We start from the raw sequence: 16,492 nt of genomic DNA, 5'->3' as shown, positions 1-16,492 counted from the left end.
CTCATCAAAGCACCACAGCTGCACCTCCTGCTCCAGCTCATCGATGAGATAAGAGGAGGAGAAGAGTAAATAGCAGGAAACCCCCAAATTTCCCAGCTTTTCCCTCAGGTCCTGTCACCTCCAGCAATCTTTCCACAGAACCATCTCATTGAAGGAAAAACCCCTCAGCCAGGAGTCATGGAATGAGCATGGCGTCCTCTGTGAGCCAAAGGCAATTAGGGATGGAAAACGCAACGTGAGACAGGGAGTTATTTATGCTCCTGTCAAGGCTTCAATCCAGGCAGCAGCTCTGCCTTACAGCCTTCAAAAGAACCCCCAAAAAAGGAATAAAATAAATTTTCTGGTGGCATTGGGTGGTCCCTGCAGGTTTGGATGCTGCTGGAGATGTTTTCTGGTGAAGGTCAAAGTAAACATTAATTGTGCTGTTCAAAAAGTGGGAGGAAAATCTCCCGAATTTACAGGCAGTATCAATAATTTGCTGTGCTTAGAATCAATCCAGTTGTCACTGTTTGCAAGTCTTGGCTTGGTTTGCCTCATTTTTTTAAACCCAAATTTCACCCTGTGGAACGTTTACAGCTGTGAGTTGTGATGTTGCTTCATGCAAATCAAGCAGAAAGACAAAACAAAGAATTTTGTGGGTGACTTTCCCTTCTGCCCATTCACCTTCACAAAGCTTTTTTCTGCCTTTTTTTGGACCTTTTTGATGACTTAAAATATATTCTAGGGGAAACCACCTTGTAAAATTTGGAGGGCTTTTTTCTGAGTTTTTAATTTATTTCTTTGCTTGCTGCTACATTTCCCAATTCTCTCTCATTCTCTCATTTCATATTTCATGTGTTCAAGGCTCTCAGCTGCAAATTTTCTCCCTGACAAATTCTCTGAGTCACTTTTTTGGCTTCTTGTCTGTGGCAAAAGTATGTGCAAAGCTCACAAATATTTCCTGTACTATGCAATGCCTTTGCCTTCGAGGGTTGTAGTGCTCATTCCTTGTCCTTTCACTGTGCTACCAAAACAAAAGCACATTTTCAGGGGATCAAAATAATCCCAATTCTAAATTTTCTTCCCCTGTTGTGTGTTAGGTGCTTCTGTGCAGTGGTTTGAAAATATTTATTAAAAGAAAATCATTAATTAGGGTTCACGATCTGCTGTTGAACTGGAGGTTGGGTAAAACCTTAATTTTTACCTAATAATTCAATGAGTGATAGACTGAATTGGGCATTTTTAATGGGAATTGGGCATTTTTAATGGGAATTTGGTATTTTTAATGGGAGCTTTATGTTATAGAGGAAAACCTCATTTATATATGAGCAGAGGAGGCATTTTCAGGCATTGGAGAGGAAATACATTTCTTTAGAAATTACAAAAGTTTTTCTTTCACCTTTTTCCCCAGAAAAAAAGAATTTGGCATCTTTATGCAGCAAATTTCTGTATTTCTGGTTTTTATCTCACTTTAAAGTAAAGAAAACCCAATCAAAATGTCAGAAATTGCCCTGGGGTGCAAGTTCTGTTTTTTGGCTGTGATAGATCAGGACTTTAAAGCCACAAATCTCTCCATGTTCCCATCATCAAACTTGCTTAGGGAAAATCCTTAAACTTTGTGAGAAATCAACATTTCATTCCCTGCCTGCTTGAAGAGCTTTGTGTGTTCTGAGGTTAAAGGTTCCAAAGATTTTTACCTGAGGAGTAAATACAGAAAAAATTGGGTTAATTTTGGTTTTTTGTTTTGGGGATTTTGTTTGTTTGTTGTTCTTTTGGTTTTGGGGTTTGTTTTGGGTTTTTTTTTTTGGGGGGGGGGATTGTTTTTTTTTGTTTCTTTTTGTTTCTTTTTTTGGGGTTTTTATTGTACTTTTTGTATTTCTCAGAGTTGAGTTTGGAAGAGGAGCAGCAAACTCTGGGAGCTCCAGGTGGAGATTGCACAGAACTTTTAGAGGTGAGAAAGGATGTGGAATTCCTGATCTCAGCATGGTCAGATTCTCACTCTATTCATGAAAAGCACATTTTCCTAACCTCAACATCTGAGATGTCAGGTTTGGATTAAAACCACCCCAGAAGCAGCTCTGAGCACGACAGGGATATTCAGAGGTGACTTACTAAGAGAAAAAGCTGTTCTGGAGCTCTGGCTACAGAACTGACCAGGTCCAGCTGTTTGTGCCTCCAAGGATGGAAATTCAGGTTCCAGCCACACCTGCCTTGCTCAGGTGGGGATTCAGCCACCAAAGGATCCCAAAATCTGCTTCTCCACAGGTTTCCAGAGGCTTTAGCTGATAAGAAACCTCAGGATTTGGGCTTTGCAGCAGCTCAGGGACCTGAGGAGTGTCACAGGTGGCTGCTGCCTTTGGGGGTGTAATTGCTCTGATGTAATTCTCACCATGTGTCTGGAGCTGGGTGAGGTTGCTCATCTCGAAGAACCAACAGAAAATCCCCAACAAACCCCAAAATAATCACAGCTTGCTCAGGGACACTGGTCTGGAAGGAGAAGCCTGAACTCAGATTCAACTTTTGGTTTTGCTTTGTGTTTGTTTAGTGGAGCAGAAGCAGTTTCAGTCTCCAACTCCCAGGTCCTGCCCCAGTTCTGCTTTTCCTCCCATTTCCACGTTTCTGTGCTGGGCTCATCCTGTCTCTCCTTCTCCTCCTTTGCTTGTTTTGACCTCAAATTTCACCAACAACTCCTTAATTTTGCTCTAGGGAATGAGCAGTGTTCAAAAGGACACATTGGGGTCCTGGGGGAGAGGTTTTGGAGTGTTCAATCCTTGGAATAACTGCAGGGAATCTTTCTGTCTGTCTGTCAGAGTTTTCATGTCCTTGGCTATTTGGAGCATCCTCAACACAATTTGTTTATTTAGTGGCTGAGTTAAAAGTCAAACATCTTAGGAATGAATGCCTGGGGATGTTTTATCCCTTAAAAAAACCACACTTGTTTTATCACATAAAAATAACTGAGAGGAAGGAGCTGCTCAAGAAGGGATCTTATATAACAGGAGGAGGCTTCAAGGAGATATTTTTGTGGCTTTAAAGGAGATTTGTAAGAAAGAGGGGGACAGACTTTAGAGAGGAAAAGCTTCAGCTACAGCTTCTCCCTGTTCTGCTGCTTTGGAATGTGATTTGGAGAACTGATTACCCAGCATGTGAATTGTTTTAATTTAATGACCAATCCCAGTCCAGCTGTGTCAGGACTCTGGTCAGTCACAGGTTTTTATTATTCATTCTTTTCTAAACTTCTGATATATTCTTTCTCTTTCTTTAGTATAGTTTTAGTATAGCATTAATATAATATAATATAATATAATATAATATAATATAATATAATATATCATAAAATAATAAATCAGCCTTCTGAGAACATGGAGTCAAATTCTCATCTCTCACCTCGTCCTGGGGACCTTACAAACCCCACAGAGTGTGTTGCTTTGTATTGTGATTGTCTGAACTCTGACACAAATCTTGGCCAATATAGAGCTTCAGCCCAACATCCCAAACTCACAAAAAGCCTTAACACCATGCTGAATACCTGGAGGATTTATGGATTTTCCAGGTCATGTTTAGGTAGTTTCTGTTTTAAGGGAGGTTGGCTAAATAAAGGAAAATCAACAACAAAAAAAATCTTTCGGACACTTAATCCTGGAACTTCCTATGAAAAAATAAATCACTTGGAAATTCAGAGCACAGTGTGTATAAAACTTCCAGGAGACAGGAGATGAGTCTGTCCTGCATAAGCCCAGCCCTGAAGTCAGGCTCTCTGCAGTGATTTTCCCTCTCCAGCTCCTGATGGTGCTTGGAGAAGGCAAATTCTCCTCCTGGCCCTGGTGAATCAGCAGCAGAGCGGCTGCAGGGGTTGCTCTCCTGGGAAGGTTTATTACAGAATCATGGAATGGTTTGTCTTCAAAGGGACCTTCAAATGACCTCATTCCAAGCCCTCTCTGTGAGCAGAACCAGCCAAACATGGATTTTCCTGCCTGGTTTGGCAAGCTGCAGGAGCTGGGGTGCTCAGTCAGCTCCTCTCCTTGCGGGCAGAGATTGCCAAACCTGCCCTTGCCTCCAGAGCCTCACGGCAGCTGACCTTTTGCCACATGACAGCATTTCCTGTCCCATCAGCTTTGTCTAATTAATGGGTCCAGGGGTGTAACAGAGTCACTCCTCGAGATCATCCCCAGCTGAGTCCAGCCAGGAATAAACACTCCTTGGTCTGATCAAAAGCTTCCCTCCATGGGTTTTGTAGTGTGTTTTTATGTTTTATAATGGTTTTGTCTTTGTATCCACTTATTTTCCCCAAATGGTTTACCCCAGATTGTGTCCCTTCCCTCTATGTTGGGGTCTCTAGCTGGTCAGAGTGACCCCGAGAATTTTAAAAGTCTCTTTTCTCAGCCCGGTGCTTGAAGAAGGAGTCAGGGCTCTTCATTTCTTGGTCTCAAGGTTGTTTATTGTTCCTTATCTATAAAATTCTTTCTCCTGCCCTGCCCAGGTCCATCCAGCAGGACAGTTCCAGGCACTCTGCCTGCCCCCAGGGTGGTGTTATGTCTTTATACTAAAAACTACGTGTACAATGTTTACAATTACTTCCCAATACCTATCACCTATGTTAGACAGTGAGCTTCTACTCTAAACCAATCCAAAAGTGCCACCATCACAGCAGGAGATGGAGGCCAAGAAGAAGAAGGAGAAAGCCTGGACACACCCAGATCCCTCCATCTTGCCTCCTGAACCTCCATACCAAAAACACCAAAATCTACTTTTCCACCCTGTGATAACTTCATTATTATTCTGCCTAAACTGTTGTGGCTTGCTGATCTTCCTATAAGGTTGGTAATTTGCTCAGGGGTCATAATCAAACCCACAGGTGTTTTGGGCTCTGTGCCAGGGTCTCTGAGCCCGCTGGCAGGGGTCCTGGCCATCCTGGACAGCCAGAGGGATGTCCTGGGTTCCCACATCTCTACCTGCGTAATCCCTTTCCTTTGCTGAGATCATCCCCAAATCTCCACCCTGGCTCTCTGTCAGCCACTCAGCATCCCATCCCCTCCATCTAGAACTTTCTGTCCAGGATGTTGAGTGATTAGCCAGAGGCCAGGAGTCTGCCCCCCAGGTGTTGCCCCATACTCTGTCCTAAATGTCCATTCCCAGTATCCATACCTTAATTTTTCTTATTGGTTAGTAAATGTTATCTACTTTTCATTTCTACCTCCCTTTAACTGTAACCTTGGCACATCTCTGTCACAGACACGTTTTATGAAAAATCCTTTCCTTAGCATTTTTCCTCCTGAGAAGCTGAGAGGCTTCAGGAACAAAATGTAAAGAATGATTATTTGCTGCTGTGGAATGCAACAGGTGCATCTGTGATTGGTCTCATGTGGTTGTTTGTAATTAATGGCCAATCACAGTCAGCTGGCTCAGACTGTCTTAGTCAGTCACAGGATTTTGTTATCATTCCATTCTTTTTCCTTTGCTTGCAAGCCTTCTGATGAAATCCTTTCTTCTATTATTTTAGTATAGTTTTAATATAATATATATATCATAAAATAATAAATCAAACTTTCTGAAACATGGAGTCAACATAATCATCTCTTCCCTGGTCCTGGGACCCCTGCAAACACCACCTCACATCTCCTGGGGCTCTCAGCAGGAGCCCCCTGAGGTTGTAGGGTCTCCCCAGAGCTCCTGAAATAAACCTTGGATTAACCCCTGCGAAGAGTCGACCCCTTTCCTTGTGGACATGGACAAACAGCAGCACCACTGGGGCTTGTGTCTGCCAGGGGAGGGGAAAAGTTGGATGTCACCAGGTGTGGGGGACACCAGTGGATCTTGTGAGGTCTGGGAGGGGATTTGTGTTTCTCTGGCAGCTCCTTGGGTGAGAGTGGAACTCAGAATTCTCATGGGAATGTCACTTAGGGGACTTCATTTGGTTTTCTTGAACAGCCCCTGCTGTTCATGCACTGGCACCCATCTCTCCTACTTGTTACAAGGGGTTGGAGGTGGTTCCCACCAGGGATTTTCTCCTTGGAGGCCCTGCCATGGCACACCAACCTGGCCTGGTGTCTCCTGCTGAGGGAAATACAGGTTGGATATCAGGAAGAAGTTTTTCACAGAAAGAGTGATAAAGTTCTGGAATGGCTGCCCAGGGAGGTGGTGGAGTCCCCATACCTGGGTGTGTTTAACAAAGCCTGGATGTGGCACTGAGTGCCAGGGTTGAGTTGAGGGGTTGGGGTTGGGTTGGACTCAATGATCTTGAAGGTCTCTTCCAACCCAGTGATTCTGTGAATTTTGTGATTTCTGTGAATTCCTGGCTCTGTGCTGCTCCCAGGTCACCCCCATGGCCAACCCTGGATAACCAGGAGAGGATGTAGATTCCCAAAAGCAAATCCAAGCCACTTTGCTAGACAATAAACACTTCCTACAACTCCCTCCCATCACAAGCAGAGTCACTCCTGGGACAGATATTAATTACTAAGAAACTCTCAGTGGGATTTATTGGCTGAGTAACCACTAACCACCAACTCCATGGGTTTGCAGGAGCCTCTGGGGAAATGCTGGGGAAGCCCTCACCCAGGGAAGGCTCTGGGCTCCACAGGTCCCTCCACCTGCAGCCTCCCAAGTGCTGCTGCTCCCTGGCACTGCCAGCTGGCATCTGATGGGTCTCTGGAGTTGAGAGCATAAATTAGAGACTTTCACCCTGTGTGGATGATAACAAGCCCAAGAACAAAGACAGATAACAGTAATCAAGGGCTGGATCAATAACTTTAATCCTAGCACACAGACAGCCCCTATTAATTCAAAGTAAAACCCTCCAGACTGAGAATTTAGTGGTTAGAAACAACATGGTTTTGAAAACTCATTTGTTTTCTTTTTCCCCCATCCCTTCTCTAATGCTGGAGATGCAGCAGGGGGTGGATTTCTTCCTCCAAGAGGAACATTGGCAACCTTGGCTGTCTCAGACAGGAGAGTGGGGAGAGTAAGTCCAGCTTTCCTGAGCACAGAGCATTCTCCCAGCAGAGCCTTTTCCATGGACACCAGACAATTCCAGGATTTTTGGCCTAGGGGCTGTGCATGCTGCAGAGCCAGCTGGTCCCAGCCCCATCCTGCTGCCTGGGAGCTGGGCTGGAGATTTCCCTGTCCCAGGGAAATGTTCCATATCCTGCTGGCTGGGAGAGACCCCAAGGGACAGCCCAGGCTCTATGGTGACCCCATAAGAGACTGGGGTTGCCTTTCCTGGGCTCCATCCCCCCCTGCCCTGTGTGCTGCTCTGTGGATGCTGTTGGTGGCCAGAGGAGGTGGATGGGCAGCAGGGGCAGGGTGACAGCAGTGACAGCAGTGTCCTGACCCTCTGGAGGAGGGGGAGTTCCACAGAGGAATTCCACAGAGGGGGCTCTCACTATGCCCTGACCAACAACCCACAGCAGGGGACGGGAGACAGCTCAGGGGACGAGGGGGGACCTTGGAGGACATCTCTGGTTCCCTTTTCTTTGGCCACCACAAGTTTCCTGTGTGACTCCAGCCAGTCATTTAATGTCTCCAAGGTTCCCCATTTGCAGAAGTGGACTTTCCCACTCTCCCAGGAATGTTACAGGGATAAATACACCAGGGAGCCCTGAGCACTCTTTTGATGTAGCCTGCCTGACGCTGGTTCAATCAGGACCTCCCCAAAGCAAACAGACAGGAAAGCTCCTGATTTTCTGGGAACACATCCTGGTTTTCTATGAAAACCAGGAACACATCTGTTATTTCTAGGAAAACCTGGAACAAATCTGTTATTTCTATGAAAACAAGATACAGGAGTATCTTGTGTGGCTGCATCAAAGCACACAAGGATGTTCGGAAGTTGTTCTTGATAAATAATTCCATTTGTCATGGACGAGACCTCGGAGTAAAGGCTGCTGCTCTAGGTCCTTGAATAGCTAAAGGGAAGGCTGGAAAGGCAGAGATGATGAGGAGTAAAGTCCAAAATGTTCTCAGTGTAAGCAGGAAATATTCCTGGTGAGGTCACTTGAGCAGGGAGAGCCTTTTGCCATCTGTGGATGGGATCAGGGCGTCACTCCCAAGGAGGTGCAGAGGTCTCCTGGCAATAGCAGAGGTCTCTCTCTCTTCTTCACCTCACCCAAAACAGAGCCAGCATGGGGGCAGAAAAGCAGTGAAGGTGATGCCTCAGGTTTCAGCTTTTCTATTTTTCACATTCTGTGCTGCTTTAGTGTGTGGGTCTGAGCTTCACATCAGGGGATGTGAGCTCTGTGCACAGAGCAGGGAGACAAAACAATTCCTGCTCCAGCTGGGCACCAAGGACAAATGATCCAAATCTCAGCCCAAGAGCACAAACACCGAGGGCTGGAGAGAGAAAAACAAGCAGGGAGGGACTGCATGGGCTAAAGCTGGAATGGGACAATGAACTGCAAGGTGCAAATGGAGCAGAACTGATCACAGTGACAGACCCCGTGCCCGGTCGTGCATTTTGGGGCCATTTTGGTTCATCTTGGGTGCAGCCCTGGCTGGGCTCTGGTGCTGCCCAAGGTGCATCCATGGAGGCCTTTGAATAAATCCCTGCTTTATTCTTTAGCTCTGTCCAGCCTCTGTTCTAGGGCAGGCTCTCAAGCATAAAGGGAGCAGGAGCTGCCTGATGTGGGCTGGAAGGAGCCCCTGGTGAGGGAGAGTGACCCTGGGTGCTCAGCAGGACACAGAAAGGCCAAGGCTGTGTCTGAGCCTTTCCCTGGGGGTTTGCCATTGCTGGATTTTCCCAAAGAACAGCGTACAGGGCAGAGATATGGGGAAATCCCATCAGGGCAGGGACACACCCCGGGAGGCTGATAGGGGGTGAGAGCTGCTCTGGTCAGGAAGTTGTTAATGAAAGCTAATTGAGCCCATTAATGAGAGCTAATTGAGCCCATTGGCCTTGCCCTGCTCCTGCAGGTGCAATGGAGAGGAATGAGAAGGGGTAGAGGGTGGGGTGGGGTGTTTCAGCCCAGGAGGTGTTTTGGGGTGGCTCTGGGTGTGCTGATCCCTGAAGATACAGAGGGAAACTGAGGCAGAACATCTTAGGCTGGGAGAATTGGGAGTGCTCACCTGGAGAGGAGAAGGCTCCACTCAGAGCCCCTGCCAGGGCCTAAAGGGGCTCCAGGAGAGCTGCAGAGGGACTGGGGACAAGGGATGGAGGGAGAGGACACAGGGAATGGCTCCCACTGCCACAGGGCAGGGATGGATGGGATATTGGGAATATCCCATAGGGCAGGGGTGGGATGGGATGGGATTTAAGATCCCATCCAATCCAAACCAATGTGTGTTAATGTCCTATTTGGGGTGGTTGTGAGGGAAGCTGAGGCACTCTGACTCCTTATGTTAATCTATTTTTAATTTTTTTAACAGCTCAGACAATTCTGGCTCCTTCAAATACTCAGACAAAACTCATTCAGCCACGCAACAGTTCAGGCTCATGACTAGGATATTTCCTGTCTCATGTGCTTCTGAATGGACTGAGGGCTTCACTGCTGCAGCCAAAGACATTCCCTGGTCCTTTTCCAGTTAAATATCCCTGGGTAAGGATTTGTGGCTCTGTTCTTTGAGCCAGCTGCTGGCACTGCCGGAGTTCCTTGTAAATCCCTGCTGTGGGGTGCTGGGCTGGGAGCAGCTCCTGCCATGCTCCTCCCTAATCCTTGAAGATGGCTCCCCAAGAATTGGGTGGGCTCCTGGCTCTGCGAATGGGAAAAAGGGAAATTGAGTAAGGAACATTGATTTCTGCTGCAGACACAGCTGGGGAAGCCACCAAAGGGGAAAAGAGTGACGGGGCAGCAATGTCCTGGCTGCTCTCTCTTTTCTCACAGAGCACAGATCAATGATATCACAATGGGGGGATGGTGGGGTGAGAGGAAATATCTCAGCCAGTGTCGTTCCTATGAGTCTGGAACTGACTGAGTGCTGTCCCTTACTCATCCCCAAGTCCAAGGGTGTTCCTTTGTCCCAGGGGTGCTCAGGCAGTGCAGGGAGCCAGCTCTGAGGGTCACTGCCTGATTCCCATGGCCCCAGGATGGCTCTGGTGGCCAAAAAGACAAACAGGGTGGGTGACGGTGTTCACAGGGGTCTCAGGTTGAGGGAAGACATGAGGATCTCACTCCATGTTTCAGAAGGCTGATTTATTATTTTATGATATATATTATATTAAAACTACACTAAAAGAATAGAAGAAAGGATTTCTTCTATTATGATGGTTGCTGCTGTGATTATGTATTATTAATGATTATCTGCTGCTGTGGAATGCAACAGGTGCATCTGTGATTGGTCTCATGTGGTTGTTTCTAGTTAATGGCCAATCACAGTCAGCTGGCTTGGACAGAGAGTCCAAGCCACAAACCTTTGTTATCATTCTTTGCTGTTCTATTCTTAGCTAGCCTTCTGATGAAATCCTTTCCTCTATTCTTTTAGTATAGTTTTAGTGTAATATATATCACAAAATAATAAATCAGCCTTCTGAAACATGGAGTCAGATCCTCATCTCTTCCCTCATCCAAGAACTCCTGTGAACACAGTCACAGGCTAGCTGAGAATAGAGAAAGAAAGAATGATAACAAAGGTTTTTGTCTTGGACTCTCTGTCCAACCCAGCTGACTGTGATTGGCCATTAATTAGAAACAACCACATGAGACCAATCACAGATGCACCTGTTGCATTCCACAGCAGCAGATAATCATCGTTTGCATTTTGTTCCTGAGGCCTTTCAGCTTCTCAGAAGGAAAAATCTCAAGGAAAGGATTTTTCATAAAAGATGTCTGTGACATAGGGTGGCCCCTGTGTGTGCATGGGAGGCAGCGAAGATTCCCTGTGGCTCTGCTGAGGTTTCTTTCATGTGGCCCAGGCTGCTGAGTGATGAGCAGCTGGAACACGAGTCCTGGCACTCATCTTGGTGTTCCAGAGCTCCAGCCAAGAGGGAGAACCTGTCCCAGACTGATCCCAAGAGCTCCAGGTGAGGCTGCAGCTGCAGGGCTCTTCCCATCTTCAGGCTGGAACAGGTGAGAGCCTTCTGATGCAGTGGGCAAAGAATTTAAGGAATCTGTTACAGGAAGCTGGGGGAACAAATAATGCCAGCTTGGTTAGAAAGTGCTGAGGTTAACTGTGAGTTTAATACTGAGGGAGGGGTGTGGATGCACCACTGGAATCAGTGCTGGGGCAGCAGGACAGGAGAGAAAGGAGGCAAGCAGCCCTCAGCTCCTCCTGTGCTCCTCAAACAGCATCTGCCACCTCTGCTGTTCAAGTCCTGCCTCCATGCTCCCCTGGCCTGGTATTTTAGGATGTTCCCCATGTCTGTAAGGGTCTCCAGGCCCTTGATTCCCTGGGGGAATGCTCAGCTGGCAGCATGGCTTTTGTCAGTCCCAGCAGGGACTAAGGAGCAGGGATACATCAGGGCTGCCTTGCTAAGGGCATCCAGGGAGCCTCATGCCACAGCAACCAGCTCTGTGGGATCCTTCTCTCAGGGGTGGTGAAAACAAACCTTGGTTTGGGGCCTCTTCTGCCAAGCTGTAGGGTCTGCTCTGACCCTTGGGCCTGTCTGCAAGCAGAGGGTGTTGTTCCATCAAAAGGGGATCACCTTCAGCTGGCCACACCATTGTTTTCCAGCTGTTCAGTAACTGAGGGATCTCAAAGCTCGCTTTCATTTCAATCTCACTTATAGTTTCCATATTCTCAAAATCTTTTGCCAGACAATCATATTTATAAGGCTTTCCTGTTTCATCTTCCCCAACACTTCCCTTGTCTGTGGGTGAGCAGAGGAGCGCCCTGGGCTATGGGAAGGGAGGAAGGGGAGCAGTAGGAACAGTCTCTGCTGCCATGGCCGGGCTCAGCCCAGAGTCTTCCTCCGGGATTTTCCAGGATGAGCAGGGCAGGAGCTGGTGTGGCAGGACAGTCTGCCTCATGCCTCAGGAGATCCACCCAGTGATGCTGTCAGACCTCTCTGGGAAGGAAGCATGTGGAAATTCCCTGTTGCAAGGGTGAGAGCAGCTCTTCTTTACCCAACAGTTTTCCTCAAAATAGCAAGGCTTTGTTCAGCTACACCTTGGGGACCTGCCAGAGGCACAAATAAAGTCCAGACCTCTTTGAAAAACTGTGGCGTCAATTGCTACAGTTCCAGCCCAAAAGCCTGATCCCACTGAGGCAGGAAAATCATCCCAGAGTAAGAAAATCATCCCAAAATCATTGCCAAACAAATGGTTTGTGGTTGCACACATGGCTTTGGGTGGGTATGTAAATGTCTTCTGGAAACTGGGATTGGGATTTAGACACTGGGTAAGGAGTAACAGATTTGCTCAGCAGAACCTACCTAATGAATGAATGAATATTGAACTGTGGTTTGTGGCCATGGAAGGTCAGTAATCCCAGAATTGTTAATGTTGGAAAAGACCTCAAAGATCATTGAGTCCCAGCTGTGTGCCATCCCCACCTCGTCACCAGCACTGAGTGCCATATCCAGGAATTCCTTGGATACTTCCAGGAATGGGGACTCCAAATCTCCCTGGGCAGCCCCTGCCAATCCCTAACCATCCTTTCCATGAGGAAATTCCTGCTGTGTCCACCCTGAGCCTGCCCTGGCCCAGCCTGAGCCATTCCCTCTGCTCCTGTCCCTGTTCCCTGGAGCACAGCCCGACCTCCCGGCTGTCCCCTCCTGTCAGGAGCTGTGCAGAGCCACAAGGTCCCTCCTGAGCCTCCTTTGCTCCAGGCTGAGCCCCTTCCCAGCTCCCTCAGCCTCTCCTGGGGCTCCAGCCCCTCAGGGTCCCCCTGGCCAGGAGGGCCTAGGACTGGAGACAGAACCTGAGGTGACCCAGCAGTGCCCAGGAAGGGGACATGAAATGATTCTCCTGGTCCTGCTGGCCACTCTGCTCTTGATACAGGATTGACCAAGTGGGACACACTGATGGCTCCAAAACTTTTATGTGAGAATTGACTGCAGCCACTGGGTGAAGAAAAGATCCTTTTCCATCCTCCTTAGCCCATCTCCTCTATTAAAGAGTTATAAAAGGAAAAATTCTGAAGTGAAACCAATGAGCTGCCCCCATGTGTGAGGTAGTGAGAGCACCAGGGACTGTGGTTCCAGATCTGCACACAGATACTGTAGTTTTGCCCATGCTGTGACACCTTTCTTACTTTCTCACCACATAATCTGGCAGCAGACAGGAACAGCTTCACTTCTAGAACAAAAAGCTGTTTCATATCTCCTTGTTTTTGCTCTAGAGATTCCCCTGATTACCATACAGATGCCCCACTTCCTTTTCTTCACCCAGTGAAGTCATCTTGCTGAAGGGCCACAAGCAGTGCCCCTCTGGGAGGATTTCACTGCTGGGAGAAGGGAAGCAGCTCTGGGCTGTGTGATTCCCCACCTGGCAGAGGTACTGGATCCCTTCCCCAGCAGGCAGGAATGCCTCCCCATCCTGTCTGCAGGATGAACCCAGCCCTGGTGAGGTGGTGCTGTGTCTGTGGAGTTCCCAGCATGGAATGCTGAGCCCCTGCCCCTCCTGGCAGTGCTCCAACACTGAATTAATGAGTTTATTCTCATCAGAATTAATGAGTTTATTCTCATCAGATGGGGAGGAGTGTGACTGTGTTCACAGGGGTCTGAGGATGAGGGAAGAGATGAGGATCTGACTCCATGTTTCAGAAGACTGACTTATTATTTTATGATATATATTATATTAAAACTATACTAAAAAAATAGAAAAAAGGATTTCATCAGAAGGCTGGCTAAGAATAGAAAAAGAAAGAATTAATAACAAAGCCTTGTGTCTGGGACAGAGAGTCTGAGCCAGCTGACTGTGATTGGCCATTAATTAGAAACAGCCACATGAAACCAATCACAGATGCACCCGTTGCATTCCACAGCAGCAGATAATCATTGTTTACATTTTGTTCCTGAGGCCTCCCAGCTTCTCAGGAGGAAAAATGCAAAGGAAAGGATTTTTCACAAAACATGGCTGTAACTGAGGAGGGCAGGGAGTTTTGTGCCAGCTGTTGAAAGGGGACAGCCCTGAGGGCAGGAGCCAAGCTCAGGTTCTGCTTCTGGGAAATTGTCCTGGTTTAAGGCAAATTTGGTAGAAAACCTCCAAAAGGGGCCCCTCCAGAAAGCAAACCCACATGGTCCCTCCCCACAACCAAGTCAGGAAGGATTCCTTGGAGAGAAGTGGAAAGAACCTCTTTATTTGACCAGCACAGTACCCCCAGCACACAAAATGAACAATACCAGCTGACACCACTCTGTCACCGCTCTGACAAAGATGACAAATTCCGAAAGTCTCTCTGGAGGTGGTCGCTCTGTTCTCAGTCCCTCCTGTGCTGGGGCAGCTGCTGCCCAGAGCAGGCCCCGCTAGGCCCAGGGTGCAAACTCTCGGTGTTCCCAGGGCCCAGTCCGGAGCAGGTTTGAGTTGGTCCAAAAAAGGGAAAGGAGAAACAGTCCAGGGAAAATTCAGACTGCATAGCTAAACTAACTAATGAGCAGAAGCAAAAAGCAAGAGTGTCACAGATATCTTTTATGAAAAATCTCTTCCTTAGGGTTTTTCCTCTTGAGAAGCTGGGAGGCCTCAGGAACAAAATGCAAACAATTATTATCTGCTGCTGTGGAATGCAACAGGTTCATCTGTGATTGGTCTCATGTGGTTGTTTCTAATTAATGGCCAATCACAGTCAGCTGGCTCAGACAGAGAGTCCGAGACACTAGGCTTTGTTATCATTCTTTCTTTTTCTATTCTTAGCTAGCCTTCTGATGAAATCCTTTCTTCTATTCTTTTAGAGTAGTTTTAATATAATATATATGATAAAATAATAAATCAAGCCTTCTGAAACATGGAGTCAGATCCTCATCTCTTCCCTCATCCTCAGACCCCTGTGAACACGGTCACACAAGAGCACAGCAGGAGCAAGAGCAAAGCAAAAAGCAAAAGCAGCACCATGTACTGCCCTGTCTCTGTGTCCCACCAGCTGTGGCGGAGCAGGCTGATACCAAAACCAAACTTTCACTCTTCAGAGCCAGACTTCAAGGCACAGAACATGATATCCAGCATAGACAGAACAATGAATGGGGATACAAGCATCATAACGTCACCGTAGGACAGAAATGCTACAAACGCCTTCCCTCCCCAGCAGGGTCTGGTTCAGCTCAAGAATGAAGCCAGGGTGGGATTCCTGCCTCTGAGCCCTCTGCAATCAGCTGGGGAAGGGAGATGGTCCCAGCAGAGTCAGCCCAGCACTGGAGGCTCTGGGAGAAGCCATGCTGACACCCAAATTCCAGACTGCAGCTTGCAGTCAGCCTTGCTCTTTAGCTGGCACTCATCAGCCAAAACTGCTACTGCAGGACACAGAATTCATTTTTCCTTTTGTTGTTTTTTTGTTTCTGTTTACAGAAATAGCAATTGTTGGACACGGTCCAATGGGGCCTATTGTGAGAATTAGCAATTTGGTTAATCCCCATAAAGGCCTCTTTTGTGAATCATAAATCCTGTTCTGTTCCAGTGTTCTGAAATTGTAAAGAAATCCCAAACAAAGCAAGGTTTTACTAAATAATCTTCTTATTGTTGAGTAAAAACCAGTTAAATGGGAAAATAGTTTTTTCATTCAAAAGACTTACTTATCTTTGGGAGTTGTTTTGACTCTTTGAGGGGGTACCGTTAGAAATGGGACTTGGGCACCCTTAGAAATGTAGGTCAGATTCAGTTGTGTCTAGAAACTAAAAAAGGAACCTGCGGAATTGAAAATTACTCAGATGAGACTGGAACAAAATTCTCTAAAACCCTTAAAGGCTCAGGGGAATGTCTGAACCTTGTCCTTGCATGAATAGGGTTTAATTTCACTGCTCTGGAAATGCCAGGATTACTCATTTCTGTGTGTATTCTGAATGCAATTAATAGTTTATATAAAAAACCCAACCCTACACATTTATAACACACCATAAACTTTGACATGGGGAAATGTCTGCCCTTCCCAGCTGTGAATGGAGCACTTGGTTGGTGCTTATTAGAATAAAACAACACTCAGGAATAAATATGAATCCAATTAATTTTATTTTTTCCCTTTAAGACATAAAGAACATTTGAAAGAACTATCTGTGAACTTAATTTCCCAAAGAAATAGCATCAAGTATAACAGATCTAAACTTTATACCATGAATATTACAATTTCTCTTCCATAAAATTAAGACATCTCTATGTACAGTACCAATAAATATGCAGCAAACCTTTTTTTTGACGTTTTAATATAAAACTCTACAATCAATGGCAGAACGTAAGGAGATTTGTGCAAGACTGAGAGCAGCTGGAAAGCTATTTTAGTTCATAATTCAGCAAAGAAACCGAACACTGCTGACTTATGTTGCTTAATAAACTGGGTTATGATCTCCCAGGCAATGATTTTCGTGTTGTTCCAAGGGATTTAGCAATCACGAAACAGGGATTTGGAAGTGTCACTGCAGAGTTCACACTCTGGGAGAGAACTGCAGACAGTGCTGGCACCAGGACTCACCAAGAAATAAAAAGTGGAGCTCTCGCTTCCT

The sequence above is a fragment of the Melozone crissalis genome, unplaced genomic scaffold (genome assembly GCF_028551555.1).
Source record: "Melozone crissalis strain CALT ecotype California unplaced genomic scaffold, PUWL_Pcris_2 ptg000041l_1, whole genome shotgun sequence".
NCBI lineage: Eukaryota > Metazoa > Chordata > Aves > Passeriformes > Passerellidae > Melozone > Melozone crissalis.
This window is presented reverse-complemented; position numbering follows the sequence as displayed.